At 42.0% G+C, this 14014-nt stretch overlaps 4 non-coding genes across 4 annotated transcripts; 1 reads left to right on the forward strand and 3 right to left on the reverse strand.

The window, feature by feature from the left end:
- Positions 1-9019: 9019 nt before the first annotated feature.
- Positions 9020-9092, reverse strand: trnak-cuu. The gene has a single exon. It is a non-coding gene; the product is annotated as a tRNA-Lys (tRNA).
- Positions 9093-11441: 2349 nt separating this feature from the next.
- Positions 11442-11535, forward strand: trnai-uau. Its single transcript has 2 exons — positions 11442-11479; positions 11500-11535. It is a non-coding gene; the product is annotated as a tRNA-Ile (tRNA).
- A 718-nt stretch (positions 11536-12253) lies between these two features.
- trnak-cuu lies at positions 12254-12326 on the reverse strand. Its single transcript has one exon. It is a non-coding gene; the product is annotated as a tRNA-Lys (tRNA).
- A 693-nt stretch (positions 12327-13019) lies between these two features.
- Positions 13020-13092, reverse strand: trnak-cuu. Its single transcript has one exon. It is a non-coding gene; the product is annotated as a tRNA-Lys (tRNA).
- Positions 13093-14014: the final 922 nt, after the last annotated feature.

Raw genomic sequence — 14014 nt, forward strand, 5'->3', positions numbered from 1 at the left:
GTCAGAGTGCAGGCACAGCTAGGATTCAAATCCATAGTCTTCTGTATCACCAGCTATGCCTGACGCGTCAGCAATGCAGGGTGGCAAGCCTGCTCGAAAGTCCAAGCGGAGGGCTATTTGCGAAGTGAGTTGTTGCTTCAGCAGAGAAAATAATCGAACAACGTGGGGCTCAACCCCACGACCCTGAGATTAAGAGTCTCACGCTCCACCGAATCAGCCAGACAGGACCCTCAACAGTAATATTGACTTGGTCCGAATATCGTACAGCTCTGTTTGTGGAAAATGTGGTGATCAGTGAGCGTGTTGTTAATGGATCCTGTGGTGCAATCGGTTAGTGTATTTTGTTTATACAGTAATATATAGCAAATTGATGACAAGGTTGTGAGTTCAAGCCCGACCAGGAGCAAGTATTCTTCTTGAACCCTGTCTATTTCTTGTCGAGAAAAGGAGCATTTATTCAATACATTTAGGAGGATGTTTCATAATTAATTGGTATGTCATTGAGATAACAGGTCAGTGTGCAGGCACAGCTAGGATTCAAATCCATAGTCTTCTGTATCACCAGCTATGCCTGACACGTCAGCAATGCAGAGTGGCAAGCCTGCTGTAAGGGAATACCCCCGTGAAATGGACAAAAATGAATGGGAAGTCATTGGCACTGGACAAACCATATACACGGTGTCCAATACCACTCAATTCGGCGTCGTTTCGTGTAAAGTTGATTGCAAATGCCAAATGGCCAATGCCAGTTGTAACACTTTAAAAATCCAACAGGTGGCGAGTGCGTTCGACCTTGGTTTTTCATTTTGGAAATGCAACACAAGTCAACATCCAAAAGCAACATTTTGAAAAAGTGAATTTTTTTTCAAAAACGTATCACCCCCAAAAAAGTGCTTTCTGGACCGTTTTTCGAAATTCTTTCGATTTTTTTTGTCAATTACACATGTGTAAGAACTGTATGAATATACTTTTGACCAATTTTTTTATCATAATTTTTATTTTTATTTTACTTGCGCATAAGAATTTGCAATATGATTTCATAGGAAGTCAAAAGTCAGAGTCAAAAGTCACTTTTTTTTGGGGCCAAATGCCATAAGAAATTTGACATGCTCAAAAATCATGCAGAAATGCTAAATTGACTGCCCTGATGAACTGGGGATGGCCGGGCAGTGATTGTTGATCCTTTCCATCACTCAGTTGTGTTGATTTCATCATGTTATTTTGGTGATGTTTTTTTCACTATAGAATCATATTGCAAATGCACGTGCATTTGCAATATGTTTCAATGGGCATTTACCATCACGAATTTGGCATGCTCAAATCCTGCAGAAATGCAAAATTGACTGGCCTGATGAACTCGGGATGGCCGGGCAGTGATAGTTGTTCCTTTTCATCACTCGTTGTGTTGATTTCATCTTGTCCATTTGGTGATGTTTTTTTCACTATAGAATCATATTGCAAATGCACGTGCATTTGCAATATGTTTCAATGGGCATTTACCATCACGAATTTGTCATGCTCAAAAATCCTGCAGGACTGCAAAATTGACTCGCCTGATGAACACAGGATGGCCGGGCAGTGATAGTGGGTCTTCTCCATCGCTCGTTGTGTTGATTTCATTATGTCCATTTGTTTATGTTTTCTCACTTTTGCAAAGTCACTGTGCATTTGCAATATGGTTCAATGGGCATTTACCATCACAGATTTGTCATGCTATAAAAATCCTGCAGGAATGTGAAATTGACTGGCCCGACGAACTCGGGATGGCTGGGCAGGGATTCTGGTTCATCTCAATCGCTCGTTAGGGTTGATTTCAGAATGTCACTTTGGTGATGGTACCTCACTGTTTAAACATATTGCAAATGGACAAGAGTCACCAGCAAGTCACCGTCCATCAGTCAATTAAATATCATTCTGACACCAAACTGATACAAACTGACACCAAACACACTTTTTCCAACTCGTTTATTAGCCAACTATCACATAATTCATAGCTGGCCCAAAATTCACAGCAAATGCCGAGTTTGTGGGTTCGAGCCTCACCAGGAGCAACTTCTTTTCTTGAACCCTCTGCCTGTCTATTTCTTGTCCAGAAAAAGAGGATTTATTCAATCTATTTCATACGTTAAGGGAACATTTTGACATTTTGTGAATGGTTAGTGAGAAAGTCCATATTGGAAATGTACGTACCCTTACTAGACGTCCGAAAGCGTATGTAAAATACGCGGTCGGCGTATCTACCGGAAAGTCATCAAATGAACTTTGTCGGACATTCGGTTTCCGTTTTATAAAATAATCAAGTTTTGGTCCATTTTTCCGCTATCCCGGAAATTCCCACAAGAGGGCATAAGGAATCATATGGCAATTGTACTAAACATCACGAATCACGACGGGGCCTTATCTCGAAAACGGAAAATATTTAGAAGCCGAAACTTGGTGAGCGTAGGTTTGGCATAATGGGCAGTTGGCCCCGAACAAGATGGCTTATAGGCCTCAACGGTTTTTGAGTTATGGCCGTTTTTCTGGGATTAAAGGTCCAAAATGGAAATAGAGAAATTATTTTTCCACTTTGCGTCAAAGACAAGGAGCCTCCGGAGTCAATAAAAAAAGAACCAGCCATTTATCTATCGTCATTTAAGACAAATCGTACAATGACAAATTGGTGATGTTCACAAATAGGCGTTTCTTTTTTTCAACAGTTACAGATCCAGTTGCAGGGTGTTCATACGAATCTTTTTGAAGTCTGCTGCGGAGCTCGGCGAGATTTCTGTGATTTTCTATGATTTTCTGAAATAACACACACTCACTAAACCCTCTGTAAATAACTCAGTTCTTAACGTAAAGACTTATAACTCAGGATTCTGTAAAGGCATAATCATAGTCGCTGTTTCCAAGGGTTAAAAAGGTCAGATCTTTTCAAAACTTCATATGTGTGATTAGGCAACCCCCATAAATTGTAAGTCAGTCATTTCTCCCAACAGATGTCAAAGAAAAGCTCTCACACATACACACAGCAAGGATGGAGTGACAAAGTGCGGTGCTTAAAGACACAGAGAGCAGGCAATGGCATTACCATAATCCCTAGGCCGTTTCGAGTTCAACGAGATATCCCGCTTGACCGTAGCTTGCTCGGTCTAGGCGCAGCGATGATTAGAAAAGTAGGCCCAAAATGAAGCCTGCCCCACAACGTCATTTGATTTTGGGTGACAGTGAGAGAACCGTTAGGGTGAGAAGAAAGATTCCACCACAGGAATGTTCCTAAGGTCCTCCCGATCCGTGCAAGCCTAACCTTGACCGTGTGGCATTAACCCTTCACAGTAAAAATAAGGTGTTTACTTCAAACAGCTTGCTTTGACTTCTTTCCCCATAGGAATACATTGCCTGCACCTCTAAATTCAACCTGAAGCCTATGTGGGTTATGAATGCCTTATGAACCTGTCTTCTATGACAGTCCATCAGACCACTATGAGGTCTACCTGTGTCAATTCTAAGCTTCCTGAAGCAACCGGAAGTGGTTAAAATCACCCTAAAAGTGTTTTGAAAAACATAACCTGTCATTATGAAAATTACTGTATTCAAACCTGTGTAGATCAGTCAATTCTTAACTTAAAGACTTAAAACTCAGGATTCTGTAAGTGGCTATGTCAATCAAGACATGTGTTTACTTATAGCCTCCTGTGCCAACCGGAAGTGCCATAATTGGTGTCTCAGGGGCTGTTTCGAGGGGTTAAAAAAGTCTGATCTTTCCAAAACTTCATATGTGTGATTAGGCAACCCCCATGAACTGTAAATCAGTCATTTTTCCCATAAAATTTCAAAGGAAAACTAAATCACTCACACACACAGCTTGGAAGGAGGGACGTTTTGGGGTGCGTAGAGACATACACTGCCTGCATTAGTTAACCTTGTTGGAACTTTTAAAGAACCTGTCAGACCTAGAATTCCGAAACTTTAGAATCCTGTTCTAGACCTCATGTCGATAGTGCGTGGTGAGTTAGGTGGCTCTAGAAGGTTCTCGGACCGAGAAACAGCCTCGTACATTTGCAATGACTTCAATTCATTTTGACCATTACAAAAATGACGACATTTAGAAAAGTCTCAGAGACGCAAGCCTAGGTGCATTGAAACCGGCTCGGCCCATAGAGACGGACCCCAATGTTTCTGTCCGATAGCTCATTCAAGGACCCCGTAGCAAGTCATGGAAAAAAGTGGATTTTCAGCACCAATTAGGGTTTTGCTCAGACACCAAATGACCTATCGAGCCGAAACTTGGGATTCGGGGTCGCCTCAGCTAGGCCAACACATAACATAAGAAATGGACCCGCAGCTAGAACGTAACTACGTGTTTTATGTTTTTTTTTATGGTTTGAACCGAAGGCGTTGTGAAATTTGGGCCAACTCTGAAGTATGTAATAGTTGGCTACTAAACGAGTTGGAAAAAGTGGGTTTGGTGTCAGTTTGTATCAGTTTGGTGTCAGAATGATATCTAATTGACTGAAAAACTATTGTCCTCTTGACTCTTGTCCATTTGCAATATGTTTAAACAGTGAGGTACCATCACCAAAGTGACATTCTGAAATCTATCCTAACGAGCGATTGAGATGAACCAGAATCACTGCAAAGCCATCCCGAGTTCATCGGGCCAGTCAATTTCACATTCCTGCAGGATTTTTATAGCATGACAAATTCGTGATGGTACTTGCCCATTAAAACATATTGCAAATGCACAGTGACTTTGAAAAAGTAAGAAAACATAAACAAATGGACATAATGAAATCACCATATTTAAATTTTTGGGTTACCAGTTGCACAACAATGCACGTGCATTTGCAATATGATTCTATAGTGAAAAAACATCACCAAATGGACATTCTGAAATCAACCCTAACGAGCAATTGAGATCAACCAGAATCACTGCCCAGCCATCCCGAGTTCATCGGGCCAGTCAATTTCGCATTCCTGCAGGATCTTTATAGCATGACAAATTCGTGATGGTACTTGCCCATTAAAACATATTGCAAATGCACAGTGGCTTTGAAAAAGTAAGAAAACATAAACAAATGGACATAATGAAATCACCATATTTTTATTTTTGGGTTACCAGTTGCACAACGTGCATTTGCAATATGATTCTATAGTGAAAAAACATCACCAAATGGACATTCTGAAATCAACCCTAACGAGCAATTGAGATCAACCAGAATCACTGCCCAGCCATCCCGAGTTCATCGGGCCATTCAATTTCGCATTCCTGCAGGATCTTTATAGCATGACAAATTCGTGATGGTACTTGCCCATTAAAACATATTGCAAATGCACAGTGACTTTGAAAAAGTAAGAAAACATAAACAAATGGACATAATGAAATCACCATATTTAAATTTTTGGGTTACCAGTTGCACAACAATGCACGTGCATTTGCAATATGATTCTATAGTGAAAAAACATCACCAAAGTGACATTCTGAAATCAACCCTAACGAGCGATTGAGATGAACCAGAATCACTGCCCAGCCATCCCGAGTTCATCGGGCCAGTCAATTTCACATTTCTGCAGGATTTTTATAGCATGACAAATTCGTGATGGTAAATGCCCATTGAAACATATTGCAAATGCACGTGCATTTGCAATATGATTCAATGTTGAAAAAACATCACCAAATGGACATGATGAAATCAACACAACAAGTGATGGAAATGAACAACTATCACTGCCCGGCCATCCCGAGTTCATCAGTTCAGTCAATTTTGGCCCCCAAAAAATTGACTTTTGACTTCCTATGAAATCATATTGCAAATGGACAAATCATGTTCCTTATGCACAAGTAAAAAAACATTTTGATAATAACATTTTACAAAAGTAAATTCATACAGTTCTTACACATGATTAATTGACTTAAAATCAAAACAATTTCGAAAAACGGTCCAGAAAGCACTTTTTTTACGAGGGTGATACGTTTTTTTTTTTTAAAGTTCACATTTTCGACTTTTGACTTCCTATTAAATCATATTGCAAATGGACAAAACATATGCCTTATGCACAAGTAAAAAAATAAAAAAAAATTCTGATAATAAAATACGACTAAAGTATGTTGATACAGTTCTTATACGTGTGTAATTGACACAAAATTCAAAAGAATTTTGAAAAACGGTCCAGAAAGCACTTTTTTAAGGGTGTGTGAAGTTTTTTATAAAATTTTGACATTTTTTACTTTTGACTTTTGACTTCCTATGAAATCATATTCCAAATGGAGAAAACATATGCCTTATGCACAAGTAAAAAAAAAAAAAAAAAAATTATGATAATAAAATATGACTAAAGTATGTTGATACAGTTCTTATACATGTGTAATTGACACAAAAATCGAAAGAATTTTGAAAAACGGTCCAGAAAGCACTTTTTTAAGGATGTGTGAAGTTTTTTACAAAATGTTGACATTTTTGACTTTTGACTTTTGACTTCCTATGAAATCATATTGCAAATGGACAAAACATGTGCCTTATGCGCATGTAATTAAAAAAAATAATAATTATGATAATAAAATTGGACAAAAGTATTTTCATACAGTTCTTACACATGTGTAATTGACAAAAAAAATCAAAAGAATTTCGAAAAACGGCCCAGAAAGCACTTTTTTAAGGGGTGATACGTTTTTGACAAAAAAATCATTTTTTAAAAATGTTGCTTTTGGATGTTGACTTGGGTTGCATTTCCAATATGAAAAACCCCGGTGGAGCGCACTCACCCCCTGTTGGATTTTTGAAGTGTTACAACTGGCAGTTGCCATCAACTTTGCACGAATCAACGCCACATTGGGTGATATTGGACATCATGTATATGGTTTGTCCAATGCCAATGTTTTGCCATTCATTTTTGTCCATTTCAGGGGGGTATTCCCTTACATAAGTAATTGGTATGTCATTGCGATAACAGGTCAGAGTGCAGGGACAGCTACTATTCAAATGTATAGTCTTCTGCGTTTACCAGCAATGCCTGACACATCAGCAATGCAGGATGGCAAGCCTGCTCGAAAATCCAAGCGGTTGGCGAAGTGAGTTGGTACTTCGGCAGAGAAAATACTCGCCCAACGTGGGGCTCAACCCACGGCCCTGAGATTAAGAGTCTCATGCTCTACCGACTGAGCTAGCCAGGTATCTCAATGATAATATTGTATTGGTCCGAATATCGTACAGCTCCGTGAGAGTGTTGTTAATGGATCCTGTGGTGCAATCCGTGAGCGTGTTGTACTTATACAGCAGTATACAGCAATTAGATGACAAGGGTATGACTTCAAGCCCCACCAGGAGCAAGTATTCTTCTTGAACCCTCTCCCTGTCTATTTCTTCTCCAGAAAAGGAGCATTTTATTCCATCCATTTCGGAGGACGTTTCATAGCTAATAGGTATGTCATTGAGATAAAAGGTCAGAGTGCAGGCACAGCTAGGATTCAAATCCATAGTCTTCTGAATCACCAGCTATGCCTGACACGTCAGCAATGCAGGGTGGCAAGCCTGCTCGAAAGTCCAAGCGGAGGGCTGTTTGCGAAGTGAGTTGTTGCTTCAGCAGAGAAAAGAATTGAACAACATGGGGTCTTGTCGTGGGGGCCATATTCCTGATACAGCACGTTCTACCTGAGTATGCGGAGAGTGGTAAATTGACCCATGGTTTAGACGATGAGGATTTTGTTCCAAAACAAGCATAAGAGATCCCTAGATCTGGGTAGACAGGAAGTTAGAGTAGACTTTGGGAAGGATCTTTCAATGGAGTTTTATGTAGACCAAATGGGGTCTCTAACTCCATGGCAGTCTAGGACTCTGAGCCATTATGGTATATATTGGTGCAGGTCCCCATATTGATCGTGGACACAGGTCATAGCTCATATGGAGAGAGAGGGCTATATGAATCAACTCACCCAGAATGGAAGGAGGTGGAGTATAGTGAAGGTGAGAGTTTTTGACTGTAATCCGGAGAGAGGGATGTATTGCATAAAGATACGCCTTACCCTTTAAACAGTAATGAAGGAGGATCTAGGGTTGTGGTATGATGGATATGACCAGTTTTTGGTCGACACCCTAGTACGGTTCCGGGTAGAGGAGGTTATGCCAGTATGGTAAAGCTGTTCACGAAAGCAGGAATGCCAGATAATGACAGTTGCATTGATTTGCACTATTTATATCCACAGGTTCCTCCCTTTACAGTGACCGGAGGAGATTATTACCGTTTGACCCGGTACAGTACTCTTGGGAAATGATGTCAGGGCGAGGTTTTACCGGCAGATTGGACAGGATTATGCTGCCTTGTACATTTGAGAATGCCTTTCACACTCATTCAACACCAAGACATGAAGTTTAGCCAAACGGTGGGTGACTCTGGGATGACTCTGATGACTCTGGGGTGGATACTTATCTTAATAATTGGTTTGATAGTACGTTTGTCTGTCTATTTCTTGTCCAGAAAAAGAGGATTTATTCAATCTATTTCATAAGTAATTGGTATGTCATTGAGATAAGAGGTCATAGTGCAGGGACAGCTACAATTCAAATGTATAGTCTTCTGCATTACCAGCAATGGCTGACACATCAGCAATGCAGGATGGCAAGCCTGCTCGAAAATCCAAGCGGATGGCTCTTTGCGAAGTGAGTTGGTATTTCGGCTCAAACCCACGACCCTGCGATTAAGAGTCTCAAGCTCCATCGAATCAGCCAGACAGGACCCTCAATGGTAATATTGACTTGGTCCGAAAATCGTACAGCTCCGTTTGTGGAAATTGTGGTGATCAGTGAGAGTGTTGTTAGTGGATCCTGTGGTGCAGTCGGTTAGCGCGTGGTACGTATATAGCATTATGCAGCGAAGCAATGACGAGGATGTGAGTTCGAACCTCACCAGGAGCAAGTGCTTTTCTTGAACCCTCTGCCTGTCTATTTCTGACACATCAGCAATGCAGGATGGCAAGCCTGCTCGAAAATCCAAGCGGTTGGCTGTTTGCGAAGTGAGTTGGTACATCGGCTGAGAAAATAATCACCCAACGTGGGGCTCGAACCCACGACCCTGAGATTAAGAGTCTCATGCTCTACCGACTGAGCTAGCCAGGTACCTCAATGGTAATCTTGTATTGGTCCGAATATCGTACAGCTCCGTTTGTGCAAAATATGGTGATCAGTGAGAGTGTTGTTAATGGATACTGTGGTGTAATCTGTGAGCGTGTTGTACTTATACAGCAGTATACAGCAATTAGATGACAAGGTTGTGCGTTCAAGCTCCACCAGGAGCAAGTATTCTTCTTGAACCCTCTCCCTGTCTATTTCTTGTCCAGAAAAGGAGCATTTATTCAATCTATTTCATAAGTAATTGGTATGTCATTGAGATAACAGGTCAGACTACAGGCACAGCTACGATTCAAGTCCATAGTCTTCTGCATTACCAGCAATGCCTGACACATCAGCAATGCAGGATGGCAAGCCTGCTCGAAAATCCAAGCGGTTGGCTTTTCGCGAAGTGAGTTGGTGCTTCGGCTCAGACAAGAATCACCCCATTTGTGGTATCGACCCTACGATTCTGAGGTTAAGAGGCTCATGCTCAAATGTCTGAGCTTGCCAGGCAGGTCAATTGTGGTATGTCATTGCAATAATAGGTCAGAGTAGAGGGACAGCTACTATTCAAATGTATAGTCTTATGCATTACCAGCAATGCCTGACAGATCAGCAATGCAGGATGGCAAGCCTGCTCGAAAATCCAAGCGGTTGGCTGTTCGCGAAGTGAGTTGGTACTTCGGCAGAGAAAAATATCGTACAGCTCCGTTTGTGCAAAACATGGTGATCAGTGAGAGTGTTGTTAATGGATACTGTGGTGTAATCTGTGAGCGTGTTGTACTTATACAGCAGTATACAGCAATTAGATGACAAGGTTGTGCGTTCAAGCTCCACCAGGAGCAAGTATTCTTCTTGAACCCTCTCCCTGTCTATTTCTTCTCCAGAAAAGGAGCATTTTATTCAATACACTTAGGAGGACGTTTCATAATTAATTGGTATGTCATTGAGATAACAGGTCAGAGTGCAGGGACAACTACTATTCAAATGTATAGTCTTCTGCATTACCAGCAATGCCTGACACATCAGCAATGCAGGATGGCAAGCCTGCTCGAAAATCCAAGCGGTTGGCTGTTCGCGAAGTGAGTTGGTACTTCGGCAGAGAAAAATATCGTACAGCTCCGTTTGTGCAAAACATGGTGATCAGTGAGAGTGTTGTTAATGGATACTGTGGTGTAATCTGTGAGCGTGTTGTACTTATACAGCAGTATACAGCAATTAGATGACAAGGTTGTGCGTTCAAGCTCCACCAGGAGCAAGTATTCTTCTTGAACCCTCTCCCTGTCTATTTCTTCTCCAGAAAAGGAGCATTTTATTCAATACACTTAGGAGGACGTTTCATAATTAATTGGTATGTCATTGAGATAACAGGTCAGACTACAGGCACAGCTACGATTCAAGTCCATAGTCTTCTGTATCACCAGCTATGCCTGACACGTCAGCAATGCAAGGTGGCAAGCCTGCTCGAAAGTCCAGGTGAATGGCTGTTAGCAAAGTCAGTTGGTGCTTCGGCTCAGACAAGAATCACCCCATTTGTGGTATCGACCCTACGATTCTGAGGTTAAGAGGCTCATGCTCAAATGTCTGAGCTTGCCAGGCAGGTCAATTGTGGTATGTCATTGCAATAACAGGTCAGAGTAGAGGGACAGCTACTATTCAAATGTATAGTCTTATGCATTACCAGCAATGCCTGACAGATCAGCAATGCAGGATGGCAAGCCTGCTCGAAAATCCAAGCGGTTGGCTGTTCGCGAAGTGAGTTGGTACTTCGGCAGAGAAAAATATCGTACAGCTCCGTTTGTGCAAAACATGGTGATCAGTGAGAGTGTTGTTAATGGATACTGTGGTGTAATCTGTGAGCGTGTTGTACTTATACAGCAGTATACAGCAATTAGATGACAAGGTTGTGCGTTCAAGCTCCACCAGGAGCAAGTATTCTTCTTGAACCCTCTCCCTGTCTATTTCTTCTCCAGAAAAGGAGCATTTTCTTCAATACACTTAGGAGGACGTTTCATAATTAATTGGTATGTCATTGAGATAACAGGTCAGAGTGCAGGGACAACTACTATTCAAATGTATAGTCTTCTGCATTACCAGCAATGCCTGACACATCAGCAATGCAGGATGGCAAGCCTGCTCGAAAATCCAAGCGTTTGGCTGTTTGCGAAGTGAGTTGGTACTTCGGCAGAGAAAATAATCGAACTACGCGGGGCTCAACCCACGGCCCTGAGATTAAGAGGCTCATGCTCTACCGACTGAGCTAGCCAGGTACATCAATTGTAGTACTGACTTGGACCGAATACCGTACAGCTCCGTTTGTGCAAAATATGGTGATCAATAAGCATGCTTTGCATAGCTCCTGTGGCGCAGTCGGTTAGCGTGTGGTACTTATACAGCAGTATGCAACGAAGCAATGCCAAGGTTGTGAGTTTGAGCCTCACCAGGAGCAAGTGCTTTTCTTGAACCCTCTACCTGTCTATTTCTTGTCTAGAAAAATAGGATTTATTCAATCTATTTCATAAGGAACTGGTATGTCATTGAGATTAAGAGTCTCATGCTCTACCGACTGAGCTAGCCAAGTACCTCAATGACAATATTGTATTGGTCCGAATATCATACAGCTCCGTTTGTGCAAAATATGGTGATCAGTGAGAGTGTTGTTAATGGATACTGTGGTGTAATCTGTGAGCGTGTTGTACTTATACAGCAGTATACAGCAATTAGATGACAGGCAGGTCAATTGTAGTACTGACTTGGACTGAATATCGTACAGATCTGTTGGTGCAAAATATGGTGATCAGTAAGCATGCTTTGCATAGCTCCTGTGGTTCAGTCGGTTTGCGCCTGGTACTTATACAGCAGTATGCAGCGCAGCAATTGCCGAGGTTGTGGGTTTGAGCCTCCCCAGGAGCAACTTCTTTTCTTGAACCCTCTGCCTGTCTATTTCTTGTCCAGAAAAAGAGGATTTATTCAATCTATTTCATAAGTAATTGGTAAGTCATTGCGATAACAGGTCAGAGTGCAGGGACAGCTACTATTCAAAAGTATAGTCTTCTGCATTACCAGCAATGCCTGACACATCAGCAATGCAGGAATGCAAGCCTGCTCGAAAATCCAAGCAGTTGGCTCTTTGCGAAGTGAGTTGGTACTTCGGCAGAGAAAATAATCACCCAACGTGGGGCTCGAACCCACGACCCTGAGATTAAGAGTCTCATGCTCTACCGACTGAGCTAGCCAGGTACCTCAATGGTAATCTTGTATTGGTCCGAATATCGTACAGCTCCGTTTGTGCAAAATATGGTGATCAGTGAGAGTGTTGTTAATGGATACTGTGGTGTAATCTGTGAGCGTGTTGTACTTATACAGCAGTATACAGCAATTAGATGACAAGGTTGTGCGTTCAAGCTCCACCAGGAGCAAGTATTCTTCTTGAACCCTCTCCCTGTCTATTTCTTGTCCAGAAAAGGAGCATTTATTCAATCTATTTCATAAGTAATTGGTATGTCATTGAGATAACAGGTCAGACTACAGGCACAGCTACGATTCAAGTCCATAGTCTTCTGCATTACCAGCAATGCCTGACACATCAGCAATGCAGGATGGCAAGCCTGCTCGAAAATCCAAGCGGTTGGCTTTTCGCGAAGTGAGTTGGTGCTTCGGCTCAGACAAGAATCACCCCATTTGTGGTATCGACCCTACGATTCTGAGGTTAAGAGGCTCATGCTCAAATGTCTGAGCTTGCCAGGCAGGTCAATTGTGGTATGTCATTGCAATAACAGGTCAGAGTAGAGGGACAGCTACTATTCAAATGTATAGTCTTCTGCATTACCAGCAATGCCTGACACATCAGCAATGCAGGATGGCAAGCCTGCTCGAAAATCCAAGCGGTTGGCTTTTCGCGAAGTGAGTTGGTACATCGGCTGAGAAAATAATCACCCAACGTGGGGCTCGAACCCACGACCCTGAGATTAAGAGTCTCATGCTCTACCGACTGAGCTAGCCAGGTACCTGAATGGCAATATTGTATTGGTCCGAATATCGTACAGCTCCGTTTGTGCAAAATATGGTGATCAGTGAGAGTGTTGTTAATGGATACTATGGTGTAATCTGTGAGCGTGTTGTACTTATACAGCAGTATACCGCAATTAGATGACAAGGTTGTGCGTTCAAGCTCCACCAGGAGCAAGTATTCTTCTTGAACCCTCTCCCTGTCTATTTCTTGTCCAGAAAAGGAGCATTTATTCAATCTATTTCATAAGTAATTGGTATGTCATTGAGATAACAGGTCAGACTACAGGCACAGCTACGATTCAAGTCCATAGTCTTCTGCATTACCAGCAATGCCTGACACATCAGCAATGCAGGATGGCAAGCCTGCTCGAAAATCCAAGCGGTTGGCTTTTCGCGAAGTGAGTTGGTGCTTCGGCTCAGACAAGAATCACCCCATTTGTGGTATCGACCCTACGATTCTGAGGTTAAGAGGCTCATGCTCAAATGTCTGAGCTTGCCAGGCAGGTCAATTGTGGTATGTCATTGCAATAACAGGTCAGAGTAGAGGGACAGCTACTATTCAAATGTATAGTCTTATGCATTACCAGCAATGCCTGACAGATCAGCAATGCAGGATGGCAAGCCTGCTCGAAAATCCAAGCGGTTGGCTGTTCGCGAAGTGAGTTGGTACTTCGGCAGAGAAAAATATCGTACAGCTCCGTTTGTGCAAAACATGGTGATCAGTGAGAGTGTTGTTAATGGATACTGTGGTGTAATCTGTGAGCGTGTTGTACTTATACAGCAGTATACAGCAATTAGATGACAGGCAGGTCAATTGTAGTACTGACTTGGACTGAATATCGTACAGATCTGTTGGTGCAAAATATGGTGATCAGTAAGCATGCTTTGCATAGCTCCTGTGGTTCAGTCGGTTTGCG

Source organism: Oncorhynchus mykiss, chromosome 20 (assembly GCF_013265735.2).
Source record: "Oncorhynchus mykiss isolate Arlee chromosome 20, USDA_OmykA_1.1, whole genome shotgun sequence".
Lineage (NCBI taxonomy): Eukaryota > Metazoa > Chordata > Actinopteri > Salmoniformes > Salmonidae > Oncorhynchus > Oncorhynchus mykiss.